General features: G+C 36.0%; 1 protein-coding gene across 7 annotated transcripts in view; it reads right to left on the bottom strand.

The window, feature by feature from the left end:
* The window catches only part of ACSL5 (acyl-CoA synthetase long chain family member 5), a 50,351-nt gene extending 30,155 nt beyond the window's left edge, over positions 1-20,196 (bottom strand). Inside the window, exons 1-2 of one of the 7 annotated variants that reach the window (XM_074295604.1) lie at positions 20,037-20,196; positions 17,040-17,156 (exon numbers count right to left, since the gene is read on the bottom strand). The gene's annotated coding sequence lies outside the window, so the exon portion shown is untranslated. The other 6 variants (XM_074295606.1, XM_074295605.1, XM_074295607.1 and 3 more) reach the window with 6 other exon arrangements.
* Positions 20,197-24,647: the final 4,451 nt, after the last annotated feature.

The following is a 24,647-nucleotide window of genomic DNA, read 5'->3' as shown; positions in this document are numbered from 1 at the left end:
CCTCAGGCTTTCAACCTAGGAAAAATCTAGCCTCCTCATTATCTCTATCTCTCACTAGCTTTATCTAAGATCAGTCAAATACACCCATTCTCTCCTCCAACATGCCTAGATTAATACAATAGCAGCTAATGGGGCTACCTTCTCTTCCAATCCCATCCAACCTTCAGCCATTGAAGTGATTTTCCTAAAATTCAGGTTTAATCTTGTCAACTCCATCTTTCACCCCTATTCAATAAAGTCCCTGTGTTGATCTGTTTGACATTTAAAACCCATCTTATTCCCTTTTACCTTTCTAGTCTTCTCACAACTTATTACCCAACAGGTACTTTTCAATCCAGTGGCACTGGCTTCCTGACTTTCACAAATAAGAGACTTCATCTCTTAGGTCTGTGCATTTTCTCTAGCTATCCTCTATACCTGGAATGCTTTCTTTTTCTTGTATACTTTGTATACAATTATATTACTTTGTATATGTATCCACAAGCCTTAGATTGTAAGCTCTAGAAGGAAGGGGCTGTCTTTTTTCTCCTCCTATTTTGTCTCCTTTTCTACCCTAGCACTTAGCACAATTCCTGGCACATAGTGCTTAATAAATGTTTGTTGAATATGAATATATTTTAACATGTATTTGACATGTATTGGACTGCCTGCCATCTAGGGGAGGGGGGGGAAGGAGGGGATAATTTGGAACAGAAGGCTTTGCAAGGGTCAGTGTTGAAAAATTACCCAAACATATGTTTTGTAAATAAAAAATAAATGTTTGTTGATTGATCTGGAAAACCATTTGGAGATGAATGAATTATTCAAACAGATCACTAAAACTTCAGGTAATAAACATTTATAAAGCACCTACTATGTGCTAAATATTATGCTAAAACACAGTGATACAAAGATGGTACCTGCCCTCAAAAAATTTGTTATTCAATGGGAGGACAAGAAGCTGAAAAAGAGGAATTGAGTACCTTGCCAAGTGGGCAAGATGACTTTCAAAGGAATATAGGCATTTGGGAAATGAAAATATGGATGTGCTGAGAATTCTCCTTAAATGTAAGATATGGGAGGAGCTCTCTGCTGTCCTCCTGTTTCTTTTCCAAGTAGAGGAAGGGAGGGACTCCAGAGACAGGAAGTATGGAAGAGATGTGAAAAAATCCACAGGTTGATGTGTTCTTATAGGATGAAGAGGTTCTGGGGAACATGATGCTCAGAGGAGTACAGTCAGATGGGAAAAGAACCTTCTCATTTTAGAGAGAAAAAAAATCTCTTCTAAAGGAAAGAGATAACCACTTATCCCCAATCTTTTCATATTGGGAAAGGTTCTATAAATCTACTTTCCATATTCTTATAGGAGGGTAAACAGAGCCCTGGGGAAATGTGATGATTGTACTAGTTAGTGTAGAAAACTAAAATTAACAAAAATTTTAGGTAGTATTACAGTGATGCTATAAGTAAATTAGAAGAACAAAGGATAGTTTCTGTCAGATCTTTGGAGAAAGGAGGAATTTATGGCCAAAGAAGAACTAGAGGACATTATGAAATGCAAAAATGGATAATTTAGATATATTAAATTAAAAAGATTTTGTACAAACAAAATCAATGCACCCAAAATTAAAAAGGAAGCAGAAATCTGGGAAAACCAATTTTATAGCCAGTGTTTCTGTCTCATTTCTAAAATGTATATTGAGAAAGACTCAAATTTATAAGAATGAGTCATTCCCCAATTGATAAATGATCAAAGGATATGAACAATTATCAGATGAGGAAATTAAAGCTATTTATAGTTATATGAAAAATTGCTCTAAATTATTATTAGGAAAATTTAAAATAAGACAGTACTACTTCATACCTATCAGATTGGCTAAGTTGATTGGAGATGATAATATTGAAGGAGATATGGGAAAACTTGGCATATTAATGAATTGTTGGTGGAATTGAGAACTTAAAAAAAAATTGATAACTCTAGTGCAACATTTAATTCTATGTATTGTTTTATGCATTTAAAAGCATCACTATTGAACAATGTCTATAGGCTTTACCTATAGTCTTCAAAGCGTTCATGTCATACAAAAAACTAATAACCTTTTCCCTAAGCAAAAGATATGATATTTCCCTGATATGATGATTTCTTTCAGAGACCATGTTTATAAGATCATGGTTCTTTCCTCCATTTGGCTGGTATCTCTTACCTTTTTTTTTACCAACATAATTCTGGCTCATAGTAAAGTATAGGACTGTTAGTTTATGAATTTCCTTTTATGCTTTTGAGCAAATACTTGCTCAAAATGCTATTAAAAATAGCTTATCTTTAGCTGGAGACAAAAACTATTATAATAGTACATACACAACAAAAGAGAACAGGAAACTCTTGAGAGTAAGAGATGCCAGTTCATCTGAAGCAGACAAAGTTGAGAGAGAACACCAGATCCCCATAGCAGTAATAGGGAACTTGTAAAATGAGTCTCTTGTTAATTGAGTCCACAGATTAGAAGAGGCTCCCATTGCTCATGTCTTCTTGAAGTTTCATCTTGAACCCCCATGCCTTAGGGCCCCTCTTTTCTCTTCAAGCATTGAAAAGTTTCTAGATCTTTTCTATATCTGGCTTCCACATCCCAGGATCCTTCAGTTTTTCCTCCCAGCTAGGAAGGACTATATTTTCCATCAGTCTTGCAAATAAAGAGCTATACTTGATTAATTAGTTAACTAGTTAGATTTCACTGCTCAGGCAATCCTGTCAGAAAACTTCGATATTTGGTTGCCTTCATCCTTCCCAGTCCCCTAGGTTTCAGATTCTCTTGTTAGGATTACCAGGTGAGAACTCAGGTTGTCTGGACAGTGACAAGGTGAGAACTCAGGTTGACTTGACAGTTCTCTGGCTCAGACCTTTGGTTCAGGCCTTTAAAGGGAGTTTACTCCTTAGGAATTCTTAGAGGAACAAGTTCATTGGTGGAAGTATTTCCCCACGCCCCATTGAGTTCTCACCTGCCTATTCTCTGGGAGGATAAAAGAAGGGCAGCATTGGGTCTGAGAGAATCAACTCTGGGATAGAGTTTTGACGCCAGGCAGGCTGAAAGGAGACCAGTCTGATTTGGGGAAGGACAAGAGCTGGAGGAGATTCAGAGCTCCCAAGAAACCTGCGCTCAGATGAAAAGATTTTACCGATCTCCTCCCAGAGAAGGATTATAATTGAGCAGATGACTGGTCCCTCACAATTCAAGAACTTTACAGTCTCTGAAATAGCTGAAACCCTTTTTGCTAAGGATGTCTTTCTCTTCTCCAAAGGTTCTATCGAATTTTTCTTTAGTCAAAAAGACTGTTTAAAACAGAGATAGAAATGTTTCTCTTCTTTTCTGTCTTGTCAATAAATACATTCTGGTTAATCCAGAAACCAAGCAACCTGCTACCTTAAACAAGAGTTCTTAACTTTAAGTCAGACTCCTTTAGCAAATTGGTAAATCCTTTTCAGAATAATGTTTATAAATGCATAAAATGAAATGCACAGGATTACAAAGGAAACCAACTATTTTGAAATAATCAAAAGTTCATGGAATACAGAGTAAGAATTTCTCATCTAAATGTAAACACCTATATTTACTTTTTCCCAGTTGTACCTCAGTACTTCCTGTCCTCATATTTATAGTTTCATATCATAGATTTAGCATTCTCAAAAGATTTTAATTCCTTCATTTTAAAGATAAAGAAACTGAGGTCAAAAGATGTTAAATGACTTGCTCAGTATTACAGTTCTTCCTGATTTCTTAAGTTTTAAGATTTATGATTTCTTAAGTTATAGATTCAGAATTGGAAAGGACCCTCTAGAGTTCTAAACTAACCCCTATGAAAAACAGGAATCAAAGTATTCTTGACATGATCATTTAGCATCTTCTTAATTTAGCTGCTTTCCAGGACAGTGTATCCATTGATAGATCATTCTAGTTAGAAATGAAGCTAAGATATCACTCTCTTGTAATTTGTACCCATTAATTATGATACTCTGGCTGAACAAAAAGCATTATTAAATATGACCACATTGTCTACAGAAATATCGTTAATTCATTTTTTTTTGTTTGTTTGTTTTTGCTGAGGCAATTGGGGTTAAGTGACCTGCCCAGGGTTACACAGCTAGGAAGTATTAACTGACAACAGATTTGAACTCATGTTGTCCTGACTTCAGGGCCAAATGAAAAGAGATTTACATAATTCTAGTAGTATTTTAGAAAAGAAATCCTTATACTTAAATTTGTATGTGAACTATAGATAAAAAGTAAAATCAAGAAAAAACTAAAGGAACATTGGGGGAAATAACTATCAGATATATGGATAGGAGAAAAATTAATAACCAACAAAAAAGGAGAGGATCATAGAAGATAAAATAGATACTTTCAATTATATAAAATTAAAAACTACTAAAGGGAGATAATTGGAAAAAATCATTAATTAATTTCCCTAATAAAGATCTTATTTCCAAGATATATTAAGGAACTGATTCAGATTTATAAAAAAGGGATTATTGCACAATTGATTAAAAAAATATAAGGATATGAGTAGATATTTCTCAAGGGAACAATATGAAAAAATACTCCAAATCACCACTAATCAGAGAAATACGAGACCCACAAATGAAAAGTTAAAAAAAGAAATTACAATTGTTGGAGGAGCTGCAGGAAGACAGGACACATTGGTATAGCACTGGAGTACCTGGTGAATGGGTACAACCATTTTGGAAAGCAATTACAAATTATACACTAAAAGTTATTAAACAGATGTGCTTTTTGACCCAAGTGAATTACTGCCAGAAGAAATCAAATAAAGAGGGAAAGGCTCCCTATTTTATAGTCACTTTAATATCTTTCATTTCAAATTGAAAGATCAACTTGCCCAAAGTCACACAAATTTTAAGTAACAGAGCCAGAACTCAGTCTACATCCTCAAGTTCTAAATTTACTACAATTGCTTCAATATATTTTATTGGCAAATCTGCAAATGAAGATTCATAGTGAATCTAATATCAGTTAAACTACTTTTAGAGCTAAGTAAGGTCATAATAGCATATTTTTGTGCCATCTTAGAAAATGTTGGTATCAGATTTGTGTATTTGGGGGGAACATTCTAGTCAGTGAACCTTAATAATTATATTGTATAATATGGAGAATTCTGTAACGATGAAAAGACAGGAATTAGCAGAGGGAGGGAGACAAAGAGAAAGCTATTGGTAGGAAGTGAAGCTCAATATTTACATGCAGTCACACTGGCTTTGTGATCCTTTTAAAGGACATGGCAATTATTTTTGCTTTAAGATTGAATAGCTAATTATTTTTCACACAATGAGTTTTAGATTGTAATTTAGAGAAAAAGATGTCTCTGTTGTCTAGAAAGTGGAATGTTTAATTCTAATTGGCTTCTTTTTTACATGTACAGGCTTATCCAGTGGTGACCAAAAAAAGCTCATTAAAAAAAGAGACCAGTGACCAAGTTTTCCCTACCACCAAGTACAGAATACAGTCTTCCATATTACAAATTTCTATATTTTAGAAGTAATCAAAAAGGCTCAGAACCCAAATATTCTACAGTGGAGAATAGTGTCTAGCTGGTGAATCTGCATGAGATACATGTGAATTTATTCCTCAGGTAGCAAAAAAAAAAAGGGGTGGTAGGGAAAGGGGAGCAAACTAGGGAGTATTGGAGCATTAGTATGTGGGACCTAGAATTGCCCAAAGTACAGTGAGATTTTCCTATAGTTACAAAATGAGTTAGCTGCAGAATCTGAATTCAAGACTTCTTGATTCCAAGTTCAGTGTTGTATCTACAAGGCAACAAGAGCCTTTGATTCTGGTTTATGTTCACTACATGAATATTAGGCAAGACATCCACATTTTTTCTTTATCTCCTTTGCATATTTACTGCTGCTAGGAAGAAACTAGATAATAATTGGCAATATAGTTCTGCAAGAGACAATGCTTTAGTAAGCCCAAGGGCCTTGTACTAGACAAGTTCTGTTTTGTTTCAATCTATCCAGAGACTGATTTCTCTTTGGTTAAAGTTTGACAACATCAGAAAATGGCATGGAAACTAAACATAATCAATTAACTTGACCTAAGCAAAGAAAATGAACCCACAGATTATCCTTCATATCTTGTTTTCATTGGAAAAGAAAGAGACGTGTAAATCATTTGGCAGGAAAAGGAAGCTATCCATACATGAAGTCTTGAAAGTGTGGTTATCTTTACAGTAAGATTAATATAAATGAATGTTATTAAATGTAGAATCAATACATAGCCCTGTGTAGCCTCTGTATCCCAGGAATTTTAAAGTCTGGTTGGGAAGAGGAGACATTTATATGTTTATGGGAGAAAAGTTATTTTGTGATAAATATATAGGAGAAAGATCCGGTGTGTTATTGGAGTTCTAAGAAAGATTATCATTTCCTCCTAGGGAGGGGAGTTAAGTCATAATCTTATGTTTATTACTTTTGACAGAAAATTGAACCTTTAATTTTTCATTGCTATAAGGAATTTCCAGTGAATAAAATTCCCACTGCCAATGCAACTACTCTACAATTTATAGTCCTAGAAAGTTATCTGGGAGCAATAAAGGGCAGCGTGGATTTTCCCAGAGCTAAGACTTGAACCCAGGCCTTCCTAACCCTTTATCCATAATACTGATCTGACTATTGAATTTACTATGTTACAGTTACAACTTTCCTACATGTCTTGTTTGATACAGACAAATCTGTGAGTTAAATAGGACAGTCAAGAAAGCCGAGGAAGAGAACACCAATTATTTGGTCTAAAGTCCATTAATTAATGGCATAGTCAGGGAATCTATGTGTTTCAATTTCTAGTCTCAATCTCTTTACTACCTATAAGTTGTATGGCCTTCTTGTCCTTTTCTGTGGTCAAGAATGCTTACAATTCTATTTATATTACTAGGTTGCTAATCAATCCTTCTCAGGTCCAATAGTCCTGATGGAACAGCTCCCACTTATCTAGGCCTATGAGCAAAGATATATCAAATAGTCTTTGGAGCAATTTCCTTGGTATTAAGGAAGACTATTGGACCTGTGGGGAGATTTTCCTTGAGTACCCAATTTCTAAGTTCATTAGTTGATAGGTGGCATAGCAAAGCTCTGGGAATACAGATATAAGGGAAAAACAGTCTCTGCCTGCAAGGAACTTACATCCTGATAAAAAGAAGCTGAAAAGCTGGGGAAGGGATCTTGGTGGGGTGGGAGATTAGAAGGTCCAGATAGGGAAGAAAGGAACAGAGAAGAAAGAATTAACTTGACTGGATACGCTTGCCTCTCTTAGGTCCATTGGTATATTCTGCTGCAGTCTAATAGCTAAGGAAAGGATAAAAAATTAGAAGGTGACATGACCTAATTAAGTATTATGAACAAAGCAGGCTGGAGTAGATTTATCTTTTCCTTAAAGGACAAAGAATGTAAAATAGCTCAGGGCTACCTGGTTAACTTAGGAATCCAGTTCAAAGATAAATACCTACCTTGAATTGGAGTGATTTCTTTGGTGAAGTGAAAGATTATAAAATTATACATTCTCTCACTCTCTTCTTTTTTGTCTCTTTCCCTCTCCCTCTCCCCACTCCACCCCCATCTCTGCTTCTGTCTCTCTTCCTTTTCACAAAAACAGAACTAATATGAATAACGTCAGAGTGGAGATTTCCCCAAAATAACCATTCCAGAATAAGTTATTCAAAGTTCAAAAGACCAAATCTTAACCATGTTAGCATTTCTAAATAGAAAATAAATGTTGCTGGGAAGGCACTGTATACCCTCATTCTCAAAGGAAATGGAAGAAAAAAGTTGAGGACATAGCAAAAAGTTGCCTAGATTTTTAAAGTACCAACCACATGATTTTTCAAAGTAAGTCAGAGACCTAATAATCCTAGATTATCTCGTATTGCCCTAGATACCTCAAAGCTATAGTGGTGACTGTCAACTAGTGTTTTGTATGAAAGCCCAGAAAGTGTTACAACTACCACCAAAACCCACTTTTGACAGGCAGACATTTCACATTTCCCCATGCTTTACAAAATACTGCTCAGACCCAGCCTCTCTGACAGCTGGGGGGGAAGCATTTGTTTGTTTTTCTTAAAGATAAGAAACCAGAGCAAAATTGAGAGATGAGTCATGGGACCAAAAGAGATGTGGCCCGCTAAAGGTGAACTTTTAGGCTGCAGTTATCTGCATCAAAGGTCAAGCAAGTTGGGTCCAGTTTGAGGGATTTTAAATAAAGCCTCCAAATCACTTAAAGTTATCCTTCATTTAGGTCACTTTCTGGTGGGTAAAGATTTATCAACCAACTAGTTTTACTTTCCTAAAGTAGGCAAACATCCATGGTGCTCCTAAGTTCAGCTACTTTCCCTATACTATATGTACATACATATCGCACTGGGGAAGATATAAGCCTTATTAAAAAAAAAAAAAAAAAAAGTGAAGGAGGCTTTTATAGTTCACTCATGTGCTGTTTGCTGAACACACATGCACAATCAAACTTCTTTTTGTATTTAAAGATTCTCAATCATGAATATATAGGGTTACAATTGTACATGAGCTTTTTTTCACTATCAGTAGATAGCAGAAGAAGGTGGGATGGGTAGCACTGATCCATCCACAGTATTTGCTGCTCCTTGTCTTCTCTACTTCCTTCCCCACTCCCATGGTGTACTTGGAAAATAGTTTCTTCCACTAAAGCCTTATTCCATTGTCTCAAAATAGCCTGGAGATGATGTTAGGTCCTCATAAGCAATAAATTACAAGGGCACAATCTCTGATAAGTCTCAGCAATCTGCAAAGGATTCAAGTAAGGGCCTTGTGACAGACGCTTGAGAAATAATGTTGTTGAATCCCCAGAATCACTAGTTGGTTGCTTCAAGTTTTGGGCCATGGTAGCTCTTATTTGCAGGTTAGCTTATCCCAACTGTGCTTATAACCTGGTTATCTTTTTGCCATCCAATCTGTCACTAAAATATTCTCTCAATAACTTTCATGATCTAGAGACTCTGCCCATCCTGAAACTCCTACTTTGGGGATGTGGAATACTAACTAGTGAGGAGCCTGAACTCTACTAACCTGGCAAATTGTATCGCCTTAAAGGATGCCCTATTTCTTTCTTTATCCCACATTTTTTTCCTAAGAAAATCATAATCAAATCTACTATTGCCTCTGGCATATCAATTGATAGCTCTAATATCTTATTCACCATCTCCTCAAGACAACTTTCTTCATTAGAGCAGGAACTATCTTATTTTTGCAATTCCTGTTTGATACTTAGTAAGTACTTAAATGCTTTTTTCATTCATAAGATATGCAGAGATTATCATCTGCATTAGAGGTGAAGAAAAATGGATTTTTTTTTTACTATCACGTGACTGATTTTATATGACTATTTACTATTTAAAAGCACTCACATACATTCAGTATGTCTTCAGTGGATCTGCATAGGTACATCCCCAAGATTTTAAAATCTCAAAATTCCAATGTGAATTTATTTCAGCAGCAGGCATTTGCCTTTCAGTTCTATCCAATTCTATGTGACCCCATGGCCTTTGTTCTTGGAATTTATTTTTTTTATTTTTTTTTTGGCAAAGATACTGGAGTGGTTTGCCATTTCCTTCTTCAGTGTTTCCTTATTTGGCATATCAGGAACCGAGGCAAATAAATGTTAAGTAACTTTGCCCAGCATCACAAAGCTAATAAGTGTCTAAGGCTATATTTGAATTTAGTACTTCTTGACTCCTGGACCCAATGTTCTATCCATTGCACCATCTGGCTGCACCTGCCATTGCTTAGTATGCTTTATATGTCTTGCCTATATACTTCAAGCAATTCCTTTTGGTTTTTTGTTGAGACCATTGGGGTTAAGTGACTTGCCCAGGGTCACACGGCCAGGAAGTGTTAAGTATCTGAGCCAAACTTCGAACAAGTCTTTCTGACTTTAGGGCCGATGCTCTATCCACTGCGTAACCTAGCTGCCCTACTTCAAGTAATTTCAAGAGTTTCTTTGTCCCCTAAAATTTGACACCCTTGATATTTCCCTAAGCTAGAAGAAAGTAAGAGAAGAGATTTACTTTACCCGGAAATCTAGATTTGAGTGTTGTGTTCAAGGATCAACTTATAGAATCAACTGAACCCTGATTTTCTGCTCTATGGTGTATTGGTAGAATGTTTAAAATATATTTTAAGCTACTTTTTTTATGACCTTTTATAACATTATTTAGACTACCTTTCTTTCTTCTGTCTACTTATATATGCTCAGGAAAGACAAATTAGTTTTGAACTTTAAGAAAAATTATGCTTAGGAAAATGTTATTTTAGGAATATAAGTAATAATATAATATAATTCTGTAGCTAAAAGTAATTTTAGATCATTTAGATCATTTTGGGGATAATATGTGCGATTTCATTCTTCCCTTCACTGGCATAGAACAGTGGGCCTTAGACTTAGGGGGAAGTCATTGTGAAGTACACTTCATTTAATTCATTTAATTAAATAACTCTCAAAAAACCCCATAACTTCCTGTATAGTCAAGTCTCATATAACCTTTTCCTAATAAACATGGATATTTAATTAAATTCAAATTTGTTATATTTGCTTTTTGTCCTACATTTTCTTAAAAGCTACTGAAAAAATTATCATTTAGAAGTCCAAGAAATTGTTAAAAGAGTTCTCCAGCTGTAAATAACTTTCTTAATCTCAATAGTATCTTCACCTACAACTACTCTGAAGGAGTTATGATAAAAAATCCTATTCATGGAGCAGTGAGGTGGTGCAGTGGATAGAGCACCAGACCTGAATTCAGAAGGACCCAAGTTCGAATCTGGTCTCAGACACTTAACACTTCCTAGCTGTGTGACCCTGGGCAAGTCACTTAACCCCAGCCTCAAAAAAAAAAAAAAAAAAAATCCTATCCATATCCTTTTCTGGAGCATTCTCTTCAATTTTGCTTAAGGATTTTTATTTCCATTAGGTTAAGAGATCTACTTTTTCTTTTACAACATTACTTTTATGAAAATGTTTAACATAACTTCATATATGGTTTCTTAATTATGAGTAAGGATAAAGCAGAGAATCTAGAACTCAAAAATCTTAAAAACAAATGTTTAAAAAAATGGTATTGAATGTAACTGTGGAAAAATACTAAACAAACAAATAAATAAGTACATAAATAAAAAGGGATTGGGAACCTCTGGTGTAGACAGATCCAAGAATTTATAAGAATGGAATTCTTATATAAAGATCCTCACCTGGCAGAACCAGATCATCATACATGGCAACAAGACATGATTAATTGTGATGGACATGGCTCTCTTCTACAATGAGATGACTCAATTCCAATTCCAATTATTCAGTGATAAAGAGTCATCTACATCCAGAGAGAGGTCTGTGGGAACTGAGTGTGGACTACAATGTAGCATTCTCACTCTTTCTGTTGATATTTGCTTGGATTTTCTCAGGTTTTTTTTTCCTCCTTGATCTGATTTTTCTTTTGCAGCAAGATAAATATGTATACATATGTTGGTTTTAATATATATTTTAACATTTAACATGTATTGGACTACCTGCTATCTAGGGGGGAAGGAGGAAAAAATTTGGAACAGAAAGTTTTGTAAGGATCAATGTTGAAAAATTGTCCATGCATGTTTTCTAAATAAAAAGCTTTAATAAAAAAATTTTTTAAAAGTCCTAACCTAGTTAGCATCATGACACATCAGAGAATGATAAAAATAGTCTGGTAGCTCAAATGGCCAGAGTATAATGCTAATTAAGTCATATAAAAAGTTGAGAATATCAATTTGACTAGGTTCTATGGCTCTGAGCAAAATATAACTTAAGTGAACTTTAGTTCAAAGATATTTTCATATAGTGAGACTAAAAGTAAAGAGACAGAGTTTTGGCAATTCCTTAATCATTTTATCCAAATAAGTTTCCTCATCTATTAAACTATTATCACCTGCCCAGCCTCCCTTGCTGAGAATTAGAGAAGGCAATATTCCTTATTTTGTATGCTGCATGAATAGTTCTAAGACCCAGACCACCATTAGAAATGGTATTTAGCAGAACAAAGTTTGAAGTTCTGTGAAATAATCTAAAATATTAGAGCAATTAAGAAGGTATAAGACACAAACTCCCCTTACTACGGGACAAAAAAACAAACACCTCGGTTTGACCTGCAGTTTTACAACATTAAGGCATCCTACTCAAATCAGTGAAAGGTAGCTTAATCTTGAGGTTATCTTTAGTACAAACAGCAAAGATTTTTCCTTGCCTAGTGCTAAGCAATTCCAAGAAATCACTGAAAAAAAGGAGGAATCTTATCAAATGTATCAGATAGGAGAAATAAATACTGGGCTTGCACTCCGGTACCCAAGCCAATGTTAATTGTGTTAAATGTGAAGTATTGTGAAAGAGTTTTTCTTTTCCTAATAGCGTATCAGACTTTGTGCTATCTAGTCTGACCACTGATCAGGGATCCGATTACGAGAATCAAAGTACAGATTCCAAACTGTCACAGTCCTTGTCACAGGCTATTTCCCATTCCCTTACCTCAATTACAGGAGATAGGGAAATGCGTTAATACTTTGGCAGGTGAAACAGCCCCCCAAAAATATTTGGTAGCCTAGCCTTTTCTCCACTGAAATTCTATAAGTAGTAATGTATGTGTCTCCTTTTCTGAACTGATTCTACCCTACTATTCCTTGGATCCAGTATGGAATATCATGCTTGAGCAGAGTCTTGATAACCTTATGTGACAGTGCCACAGATGGCAATTATTACCCTCTTCTCCATCAGAGGGTAATAACTAAATGATGCTTTCTGCTCAGCTGCTTTTGCCAGGTACTCCAGCCACTCGCTGGAGGAAGAGACCTGCCATCTGTGACACTGTAAAAGGACTATCAGTTGATTATTTGTCCTGGTAAGATTCTAGAAGAATAAGGGCAAGAACCTTGAAATTCTACTTAGAAAGTTTACAATTTCCTGTTTTAGACACTTAACTGCCCCAAAAAGCAAAGGGACTGAACTGGATTCATCATAATTTAACAAAATTTAGCTTCCTATTTGATATAAACCATTTATCCCCTTAGCACTTACATTCCCATCCACTTCTATGGATTTCCTTCGCTCTTGGGAATATTGGTCTTAAATAGATTACTTTTCTAATTTACTTTTTTCCAATGAACAAAAATTTTCTTTCTTTCCTACCTCCTCCTCACCCAAAAACAACAACTACAAAAAAACAACAACTGAGAAAACCCTTGAAATAAATACTTTTAGATAAGCAAAACAAATTCTTCATTGGCCATGAAATATAATACTAATTAAAATGATACAACTCCTCCTGGACTGTTCTTATAATGAAAAAATTTAAACCCACAAAATTAAATTGGAAAGGGAGGTGGTCCTATTTAGTTATCTAGTTTCTCAGTATGACTGCTTAATATTTGCTCCTTAGAAAAAGTATAAGAATTCAACATTTTGGGGAACATATTCAAGATGACAGAGTAGAGGAAGCAGCCCAGCCAAATTCTAACAACTATGAAATAACATGTCAAATTGAATATTAGAGTGGCAGACCTAACAAAAGATCAGAATGTGACATATAAGATAACTTAGATTGGCAGAAGAGGTCTATGACAATGGGATGGGGATTGGCCTGGAGAAAATTCTGTGATGATACCAGCATTGGGCTTCAGAGGTTGCTGGGAAAGCAGAAGCAGTAGCTTCAGGAGCTCTTGGTCCACAGATAGCAAAGGGGTTGGGCAAAAAAAAAATTAAGGGGACTCTTTGCTAGCACTGGGTGCAAAACCTGGTACCATTTGGCTATTCTACAACTGATACAGAGTTCTATGTCACAGTTCTAGGGAAGAAAGGAGCACTTGTGGTGGGTCACAAGGAAGCAGAGTCTTGGACACAATTCTAGAATAGAGAGGAATGCTTATGGCTGCAGGGGACCTGATGCTCTGACCACAGTGCCACAACTAAAAGGAATGCTTAGTGCTTGTGGCTGCAGTTTGCAGAGGCCATTTTCTGTATGAAAATCATAGGAAATATCAAGATAGCAGTGACTAAACATTTCTCCAGGTCATAACACCTTGAAAGTACTCAGAACCAGCTCTGAAAATAAAAGCATGACAAAGTTTGAAGCTTGGGACAGTGTATTCCTACCACCAAGCTAATAGAGTCTTTAATAGAGAACTTTAACATAAAGTTCAAAGTCATGAAAAATTAGCAAGTAATAAAAAAAGAACTTCATCATAAAAATTGGAATTACATGGAATACAAGGACACAAATGTGGAAGATGACAACAGTATGAAAACTACAAGCAAAACCTCAAAGGAAAGATGTAAACTGGAGTCAAACCCAACAAGAATTCCTGCAAGAGTTAAAGAAGGAAAAAAGAGTGGCAGAGGAAAACTTGGGGAAAGATATGAGATTAGTGAAAAGAAAATTATGAAATGAGAATTAAGAACCCAACCATTTATTTATAACATTGAACCCAAAAGTATAAATTGCTAGGAAAATTTAAGAAGGGTTAGCTCCACAGAGAATGACCTAAGAAACCCTTTATTGCCCACCACATCAGAATCCCATTCCATACAATTTAGGGCATATTTAATGCAAACTTACTGGTAAACCACGGCATACTTTTGAGAACCACAATTCTAAAGTGTGAAGTGGTCACAAATTGCAGTGATGAAAGGAATAGTCATATTAATGAATTCACAACTCTCTTGCAATGAAAATTCATACTACTCTTAACAAATCAACTGAACATGATTTGAATACTAAAAGGAAAACCAGTGCTCTGTGCTGCCACAGCAGCCAATGCTTTTAGTAATCTTGCAGTCTAATTATGGAAATAAGGCTAATATAGATGAAAAAATTTTAAAAATTTACATTAATTAATATTAGACTATTTATGAATTGAATAAAGGCTAGAACTACTGAGAATTCTGAATCTCTCCCTATCTCCTGGATCCTTCTAAATTTCTTGCAAATATATTTATTTCCCTGAGCCTTACTGCAAAACCAGACTAAACCTCATTTGACCCTCACAATCACCTAAAGTTATCATTCCATCTTTCTCTTCCTTTTTTCAAACTCCTGGAAAAAGCTTTTTACATTTGTTGCCTCTATTCCTCTCTGGTCCATCTCTTCAGATCCTTGCAATCTGGGGCCCTTCCTCACTCAAAACTATTCTCTCTCCCAAATTACTAAGGATCTCTTAGTGGTGAAATTTATCTTCATCTTTCTTGATCTCTTCATAGAATTTGACATAGAATTGACTAACTTTTCTTAGGGGGTATTATCTAATACCCCCTGAATTTTTAATATACCATCTCACAAGTCAATCAGCCCTAACTCAGCTTGCTACCTGAATATATTCCTGACCCTCATATGGCCAGTGTTTCTGGAAAGAATATGTCAATTGAGAGTCCTAGGACACTATTACCTGTCACTTCCCAGACTGCAAAACACATCTCTGGTCACCAATTCCTATTACTATGAAAGCTTCTTGAAGGGAGGGACTGACTATCTCATTTTTGAAATTGTGTCCCCAGAACTTGCCCAGCACACAGAAAACATTTGTTAAATGCTTTTTAACTCATTCATTCATTCTATCATCCCAATGTCCTGTTGCCAAAACCTTGACATCATTGATTCTTTTCTCCAGTTCATAAATTGACTACCAATCTAATTCTGACCTCACCTTACCTCCTAATAATCACTTCCTAATTGATCCTTACTTCAAGCTTTTTCCTTATAAAGCTGCCAAAAATCACAGTCCTAAAGCACAGGTCACTTTCCTGCTTAATAAGTTTTTGTATTGCCCTATTTGCTAAGACTAAATACAATTTTATGTAAAGCATTTAAAACCCTTCTCAAGCTCTCCTCAATTTAACTCCCCAGGCTTATCATATTATTTCCCTTCTTACAGACTAGAGCCCAAACCGTCCAACTTGCTGTCTTCTCACATGACATTCTATCTCCTATCTTCATGCCTTTTCGAGGGTTGTCCTTCATGTCTGGAAAGTTCACTCATCTTTATCTAAAGACTCTTCAGCTTCCTTCAAAGTCCAATTGAAATGTTACTTGCTACATGTTTCTTGAATTCTACTACTCAAGCTTCTAGAAGACTTCCCCCTATCCAAGTCATTATCCTGAAAATAGCTATTGTAGATGTATGTATTTTTCCAAATAAAAGTCTAAGGCTTTCCAAGGGCAGGGATTATTTCATTTGTCTGTATAATCCCTGCACATAGTAGATTCTTAACACTAGCACATACTAAGGACTAAACATTTGTTGACTTATTGGAAAGTTTTATCCAAGTGGTTGAACTTGAGCTATGCTTGGAAAAGTTGTGGATTTTAAATGATAATATCTTGAGTCAGATAAGATTCTAGAAATCTAATTTCCCCAGGGTGTAAGGATATCATGTTTTAATTTTCTCCCCCACCATGGGAGCAGGAGAATGGGAGAAAAAAATGAAAGGGAGTGAGGGAAATTCAACTACTCCACCATTCCCACTTATCAACTTTAGTTCATTGCTAAGACATATAGACAATCTGAGGTTTTCTCCATCTGGAGATCCTACGAACAGCACACAGACTACTGCAAGATCAGTAATACTAGTACCTGAACTCCCAAAACACTAAAGTCCAATCCTGCTTGCCCACAAATAAGGAATGAGGGAAAATTGACCCTGGCTTCCTTATTGTTTCTTACTGCTCCCCCCAATATATATACATATATTGAAATATATATATTTCTGTCCCCCCAAAACAGAATCATCTCACTGCTCAGATCTTCCCCCCTCCTCTCCACATCTTTACTTCAAGTAACCCAAGTTCCACATGATGTAGTTCTTAATTAACAAAGCTTCACAAAAATCTCTAAATAGGAATTGGTTAGGGAAGAAGAGACAAGAGACAGAAAAATGAGAATCAGGGTTGCTCTACAGACCTTTCCCATACTTTCACAAGAGCCCTTGTGAAATTAGACCTCTTGGGGGTGTTGCCCTTACCTGGTGTGGAAGCAGCATCAGTCTGGCAACCCGACTGGGAATTCCTTCCTAGGCTCCTAAGCCTCCCCCTCAGTCCTGGGTCCCACTCAGGTCTGGCCAAGTTCAGGAGATCTCTTCCTTGGGATCAGACAGACAAGTCTCAGAGTCAGAGCTGGGGTGGTCGCCCTCCATTTGTCCCCAGACCGTGTGTACACAGGTCAGACATGAGAAAGCTCTCCCTTACATACCCAGGGCTCTCCACTTCCTGGTTGGTCTTTTATAACTGAAAGTGGAAGTATTCTGACAGGAAAGAAGTCATCCCCAGCTAAGCCTTTTAACTCCTGCCTAAGAGACTTCCAACAGATTCCTGCCTTAGAAACCCAAACGAGCCTGCCAGTGCAAAACCCTCGCCAGCACCCCTCACCCAGCCACGTTGAACAGACCAGGTTTTGCAGTCGATCACTTAGCTAGTATTTGAACAGAAGAAAAAGAGCCTTAGAAAAGCTGACCTTTGACCACACTACTATGAGCCAAGAAACTTCTTGCAGCTATCAGGGCCACACCTGCCTAGAGAATCCGAGCAGCTACTCCATTGCCGACTGCAGCCTTTACTAGTACAGCAGAAAGTTAGGAGGTTGGGACTAAGTGGGCAGAAACCCACCTCTAAGCTCGTTTCCACTGGGCGTCACCTTATCTCCATTCCACCCCTCACTAGACAATTAACATATCTTATTGGGATCTCACTGGCATTCCTCTAATGAGATTTGCATGTGAAAGCTTGAAGAAAAATAAGAACCTTTGATTGAGAATGGAAGGAAGGAAGCTTTTCTTGAGTAAAAGGGTTAATTTACTCCTTAATTTAATTTAGCTCCTCTTTAATTCTACACCCACCTCAGAAGTATTCAAGAATATAAACGCATTTTCCCCCCACAGATCTTATTTTTTCAAAAAGAGTTTATTATGGTACATTTTGTCTTTTTTTTTTTTTTTAATCTAAATGTCCAATCAATTAGGGTTCAGATCTGCAAGTGGTCTTTGGTAGTTTAAGGAGTGGAGGTTGTGAACTTTGAAGGGAAAAAATACCTTTATTTTTGTTCATTTTTAACTGATATTTACCATTTTCTCATATTTTAATTAAAACAACAACATGATTCTAAGAAGGCATCCATAGTTTTCACCAAGTTCGCCAAGGGGTCCATGACATAAAAACGATTAAAGACCTATGCTTTAGACATTGTTATGCTACCTTAAAATCAGGTCTAGCCTAGAAGGCTTTTGCTAAATCCTCTGCATGATGGAGATTATCTACACCAGTCTTTATGTGTGAAGAATAACTGATTGAAAAAAAATGAGGAAGATGAAGAGGAAGGTGCAATTTAACCTAATCTAACCATCATTCTGACCATTTGGCAACTATCTATTCAAGCTCAAATAGCTCTTTTTTTTAGAGAGGAAGCCAAGAGAGTGCATTATGAATCAAAACTGAAATACCAACTATTTGTTGGTGTATATTCTTGATAATTGGTAAAACTTGCTGTGGAATGACAGGAAAAACAGTAGGGGCAGCTAGATGGCTGGATAGAGCAACCTCAGATACTTAACACTTCCTAGATGTGTGACCCTGGGCAAGTCACTTAATCCCAATTACCATAGCAAAAAACCAAAAACAAAACACCAAACTGAGAATTATGAATTCCAAGTGTTTTTACCTCTGATACCCCCATTTCTTCATCTCTAAAAATAAAGTTGGATACACTCTTTAAAGATTCTTTTCAATTGACATCTTGGGATGCTAAAGAATTACCCTAGTGTTAGAATATCCTGCAACTTTATATTATGTTTCCTACTTAAGGATTAAGTGTTCTAATTTACAGACCTATGTTTTCTTAATTAAAAAAATATATATATCTTTTAGAATTGCAATATCGTTTCCTCTGCATTTAGTATTGCTCAAATTTAGAAGAGAATCATGTCAGAGAAAGTTTCACACAAATGTAAGACTCCTTCCTGGAAGTTTCTATTTTCTCCAGCCAGAGATCAGGAATTTAGAGTGGAAAGCTAGCTCTCAAGTCATCGTGCCCATCTTTCTTTCACAGAGAGAGGGAAAACCAAGACTTTCAAGAGTGCTGAGTTAGATAGAGCACCAGTGAAGTCAGGAAATCTTAAAATTTGATTCTGGTCTCAGATATTTAACTCACGAGCTGTGTGATCTTGCAAGAGTTACTTACCAATTGCCTAATCAAAAAAAAAAACAACTTAATTGACTGGCCCACAACGATAGTATGTGGCAGATTCAAGATTCAAAACCAGATTCTTTAAATCCAGAAATCTTTCAACTGAACGACATGTCTCACCATCTGAACACATGGATTACTGAATGAACTTATGGAAAATTCTAATACTTCTGAGAATTATTCCCAACATATCTTTTCTTCCTTCTATGACCATCTCCACTCAGTTTAGAGATTAATTCTTAGACTCATACATAAAATGTCAACACACTTTTTAGAATTAGAAAGGATTTTAGAGCCAGCATAGTATAGTAAATAGAATAATAGACTATCTCTAGATACCTGGATTCAAATTCAATTTTAAGAATTTATTTGACTATAAACAAGTCATTTAATTTCACAACTCCTTGGCTTTCTCATCTGTAAAATTAAGCTACTACTTCCTGGGTTGTAAAAAAAACAAACAAAAAAAAACAGTTCATAAATCTTAGAGTGTTATAAAAATGGGATTCGATAGAAATAACAACCTAACTGCTCATTTTCCAGAGCACCCCTCCTAAAAGCAAAAGTTACTTGCCACTGTCACCCATCCATACCACCCCCCAAATACTCCCAGTGGTTGAGGGCAGAATCAGAACTATAACCCAGATCTTCTGACTCTAGATTTCATTCAGTCTTGGTAATCACTAACCCTAAGGCTTTATAGTTCTGACAAAAGAAAATAGAGAAAAGGGTATCACACACACACACCCCCTCAGACCAGGAGGGAAATTTTATTGCAGCTTACCTTAAAGGAATACTTCTTTCCTGAGTTCAGGAAATATGCCCCACTAAGCTTGCTATGACGATCTAAATAAGACATTCAAGACTAGACGTCTTCAACATATCAGTTCCTGGGTAACAACTGTACCTGGAGGCCACTTACATTGCCCTAAAAGTGGCCAACAAGGCACCTCAGTAATCTTTGTACCTGATTGCAACAGGTTCAAAGGTAGAAACTACCTGTTCAAATACCAATGGTACACTTCAGTAAGAGAGAAGTGCAAAATTTGGCAAAAGGATAAAAAGGGAGCTTGTTATGAAATTACTTCCCAAAAATTTTTTTAATAGTTACAGCTTTGAAAGTTTTGGTTTTTTTGGGGGGGTGAAGAAGTTTGTATTTTTAAAAAAATATTTTAATAGTTTTTATTTACCAGATATATGCATGGGTAATTTTACAACAGTGACAATTGCCAAACCTTTTGTTCTAATTTTTCTGAAAGCTTTTCTAAAGCCAAGGTGTCCCTTAGAATATCATTTTCTTTTCTTTTAGTGGAATCTTTAAAATTTGATAAACATGATATGCACTATGGGAAGAGGAAACAAGCTTTTTTTAAACCTGGAAAAAGTAATAGAATGAGAATCTATGAGGTATTGAGGAAAGAATGACAGAGGCAGACCACAGGAGCTGAATTTGAATTCTGATTCTTAGCAGCAGATCTTAGGAACTTCAGTCAGTCAGTACATCTTTGGGACTCTAGCTTCCTTGCTTTAAAATGGTAATTTGCAATGCCTTAACCAGTTCTTAGGGAAAAAATGTTTCAGGAACTGGAGAGTGCTGAATAAATATGAGTTGATTTAATTATTATAAGAAAGCTAAATTATAAGTGGTGAGCTGAAAGGGATTTTAGAAAGCATTTAATTAGATCCTCTCTCTCTCTCTCTCTCTCTCTCTCTCTCTCTCTCTCTCTCTCTCTCTCTTTTGGTTACAGATGAGGAAACTGAGACCCAGAGAGCTTAAGTAAATTGCCTTGGGTTACACAATTAGTGAAAAGCAGGATTTGAAACCAGATCTTTTTTACTTCAAATCAAGCTTATATTCATTGCTGGGACAATTAATTTGACCATACATTAAAAGAAATATAAGTTCTTCATTCATGTTGAAACTTTGAGACAACTGTAACTTCCTTCCTTTGCTCTTTGTAACAAACCATAATGAAAGCTAACCAAACCGTGCCAGACGTTCCCCCTAATATATAAATTAAAGGTAAGAATGTGACTTAGATATTAATGTCACCCTTCAGATTGAGGCCCCAAAGAAGGTATGTAATTTTCCCATCTCCCATTTCCATGACTATATTTAGGTTATCCTCCACTCACAGGCTTTCCACTGACTTTTTCATTTTCATTTTTTTAGAATCTCTTTAGTTTTCTTGGCAAAGATCCTAGAATGGTTTGCCTTTTTTCCCCCTCCAGTTCATTTTATGGATGAGGAAACTGAGGCAAACAGAGTTAAGTGACTTGCACTCAAAGCGAGACCCGAGAGCCAGATTTGAATTCTGGTTTTGTTTTGTTGACTCCAGGTCTGGAGCTCTATCCACTGTGCCACCAAGCTGACTTTAGAATCTCCTAGTTTCCATCAAAACTCAATTCTAAGGCAACCTTTTAATAAGGCTCCTCTTTCTGATTTTTTCTACCTTTCCATTACATTATTCCAAAGTCTTTCTGTTAAGCTACAAGAAAAAGAAAAAAAAAAAAACTTTATCTCTAAAGATAAACATCTTGTAGAGCAAACACAATTTCAACCATTTAGAAGAGACTTCTAGATAGACTTCCATTTCAAAGAATAGCTCCATAGAATCAAGAGACTTGTTGATTTACTTAGCAGTTGATTTACTTATTATACCAGCCACTATCCGAAGAATTGTGTATTGATTTCTCCCATTTTTCAAAGTATCTAGTTCTTTCAAGCAAACAACAGGTGTTTACTAAGCACAAATAAAAGTAGAAATACAATTCTTGTCCTCAAAGAGCTTACATTCTTATGGAGAAAGGTAACATAAAAAGAAAGCTAAAAAGGAAAGGTAAGGGAGGGAGAGGGAGGTATCTGATACTGGGGGTGGGGACACAATAAAGTCTAGGGAGTACAGCCTGGAAAGGAATGAAGACATGGCCAGTCAGCTCTTAGCAGTGTCTGACACATAATTGGCATTTAATAAATGTTTATTGATTTACTGGGTATCCTCCTTAAAATGGAAGTTTTGGAAGGAACCAGCCATTCAGAAGGAGAAACCACAGAAGTACGGGAGACTTTTGTCTTAGTATCCAATCTCATTTCCCAAAAATATTTTATCTGCACCTGGGGAATGTCACAAAAAGGGGACAGTCATTGCTATTATTAAGATGTCAGAGTTGGGAGCAGCTAGATAGTGCAGTGGATAGAGCACCAGCCATGAAGTCAGGAGGACTCAAGTTCAAATCTGATCTGACACTTCCTGGCTGTGTGACCCTGGGCAAGTCACTTAACTCCAATTGCCTCAGCCAAAAAAAAAAAAAAAAAAATTCAGAGTTGGAAAGCTACCTAATACAATTTTAAAAAAATTAATTTTATAATTATAAATTTTTTGACAGTACATATGCATGAGTAATTTTTTTTATAACATTATCCCTTGTATTCATTTTTCCAAATTTACTCCTCCCTTCCTCTACTCCCTCCCCTAGATGACAGGCAATCCATACATAATACATATGTTACAATATAACCTAGATACAATGTATGTGTGTAAATCCAATTTTCTTGTTGCATGTTAAGAATTGGATTCCGAAGGTATAAGTAACCTGGGTAGATAGACAGTAGTGCTAACAATTTACATTCACTTCCCAGTGTTCCTTCTCTGGGTGTAGTTGTTTCTGTCCATCATTGATCAACTGGAAGTGAGTTGGATCTTTTTTATGTTGAAGATTTCCACTTCCATCAGAATACATCTTCACACAGTAATACAATCTTACAGAAACGAAGCAGGCTGGAGAAGCTATGATTTATCCAAAATCTCAAAACTACTTAATGGTAGAGTCAGGACACATGAGTCACAAACCTGTCTCTCAGTTCAGTTCTAACTACTTATGTAGCCTGAGTATTCATTTGCTTCTGGCAGAAGTTTTAAGATTGTGAAGATCAGAAGTAGTTTGGAATAATGTAGATTAGAGGTTCATGAGCTTTATATTGAAATAAATATTTCCAAAGTAATTTATTTATTTTGTAATCCAATTAATTTTATGCATTTAAAATATTTTGAGAAAGAGTCCGTTGGCTTCATCACACTACCCAGAATCCATGTCAGTCAGTCAGTCAATCAGTCAACATTTGCTGACTACCTTCCAGGCACTATATTAAGTGCTGGGGATAGGAAGGCAAGTCCCTGCTCTCAAATGGCTTACAAAGAAATTAGGAAGACAACACAAAACCACTAAGTAACCAAGTACACACGAGCTATACACAGGATAAAATAGAGATAATCAATGGAGGGAAGGCATTAGAATTAATGAAGATGACCCAAAAATGGTTAGGAACTCCTAGTGTCTTAGTGGCAGACTTAAAATCAGGAGATCTTGATTCAGATCCTAAACAGCTTAAGGTCACCTAATTCCTTAAACTCTGAATACCAGTTGTTTTAGTCTGTAAAATGAGGACAATACTTGCATTGCCACCTTTGTCCTAATCCTAAGTGAATAGTCACTTTTTAGCAGGCTTCCAATGATTATTTATTGGGCAATTTGTACATTTGCCATATTGCTTTTGAAATTTCTAGAAAAGAGTTCTTGTTTCTTCCTACTCAATCTAGTCAGTTAGTTCACACTGAACTCAGTGTAAGAATATTCGTGTCAGCTCCTGATATATCCTGGTTAGAGATAATGTCTTTTATTGGCACAGATTCCAGGGCTAAACTTCCTAGAGTCATACTAATGCTTCAAAAGTCTTCAACACGATCCTAGTTTATGAAAAAGAAAACATTTCTGAGAAGTTACTTAGATCTTGCAGCAGGGAATATCCAGTTGGATTTTATTAAATGCCAAATGTAGCAAAAAAAAAAAAATTCCTACATGTCATAGAATAGAACTTCTTATGAATCTTCTTTGTAAGGCTTCGGTTGAAGGGGTCTAGAGTTCTGCTATAAGTATAAATTACCTCTACAATATGGAACTCCAGAGTATCACAGAGCTTCCAAGGGAAATTGAAAGGAAGGGAAAGATTGAAGGCAGTAGTCTGTATATGATGCAATATGTGCTGTTTCCTTACTCTATCTGAGCCTCATAACAACTACAGGAGATCTTCCCCAATCTACCTTCTTTATTCCTAATAGATGTTATGATTGCAGAATGTAAGATGCTATAGAGATGTGATCTGCTAAATACATCTCACATCAACATAATGCAGGAAGCATAAACTTACTTTGGGCCTTTTTTTCTTTTCTCTTCTACATATTAAAAAAAATGGTTTAATGACTTTTTAAATATATATATATATATATATATGTATAACTCTTATATAATTTATATAACTCTTATCATTAGCTCTTTTCTACTTTCCAATTCTGCCCCCACTAGGAAAAAGGAAAAAAAAAAAGAAAATCTTTGTAAC

Source organism: Sminthopsis crassicaudata, chromosome 2 (genome assembly GCF_048593235.1).
Source record: "Sminthopsis crassicaudata isolate SCR6 chromosome 2, ASM4859323v1, whole genome shotgun sequence".
In the NCBI taxonomy this organism is placed as follows: domain Eukaryota; kingdom Metazoa; phylum Chordata; class Mammalia; order Dasyuromorphia; family Dasyuridae; genus Sminthopsis; species Sminthopsis crassicaudata.
The sequence above is the reverse complement of the archived record's forward strand: the minus strand, read 5'-3'. Positions and strand labels throughout refer to the sequence as shown.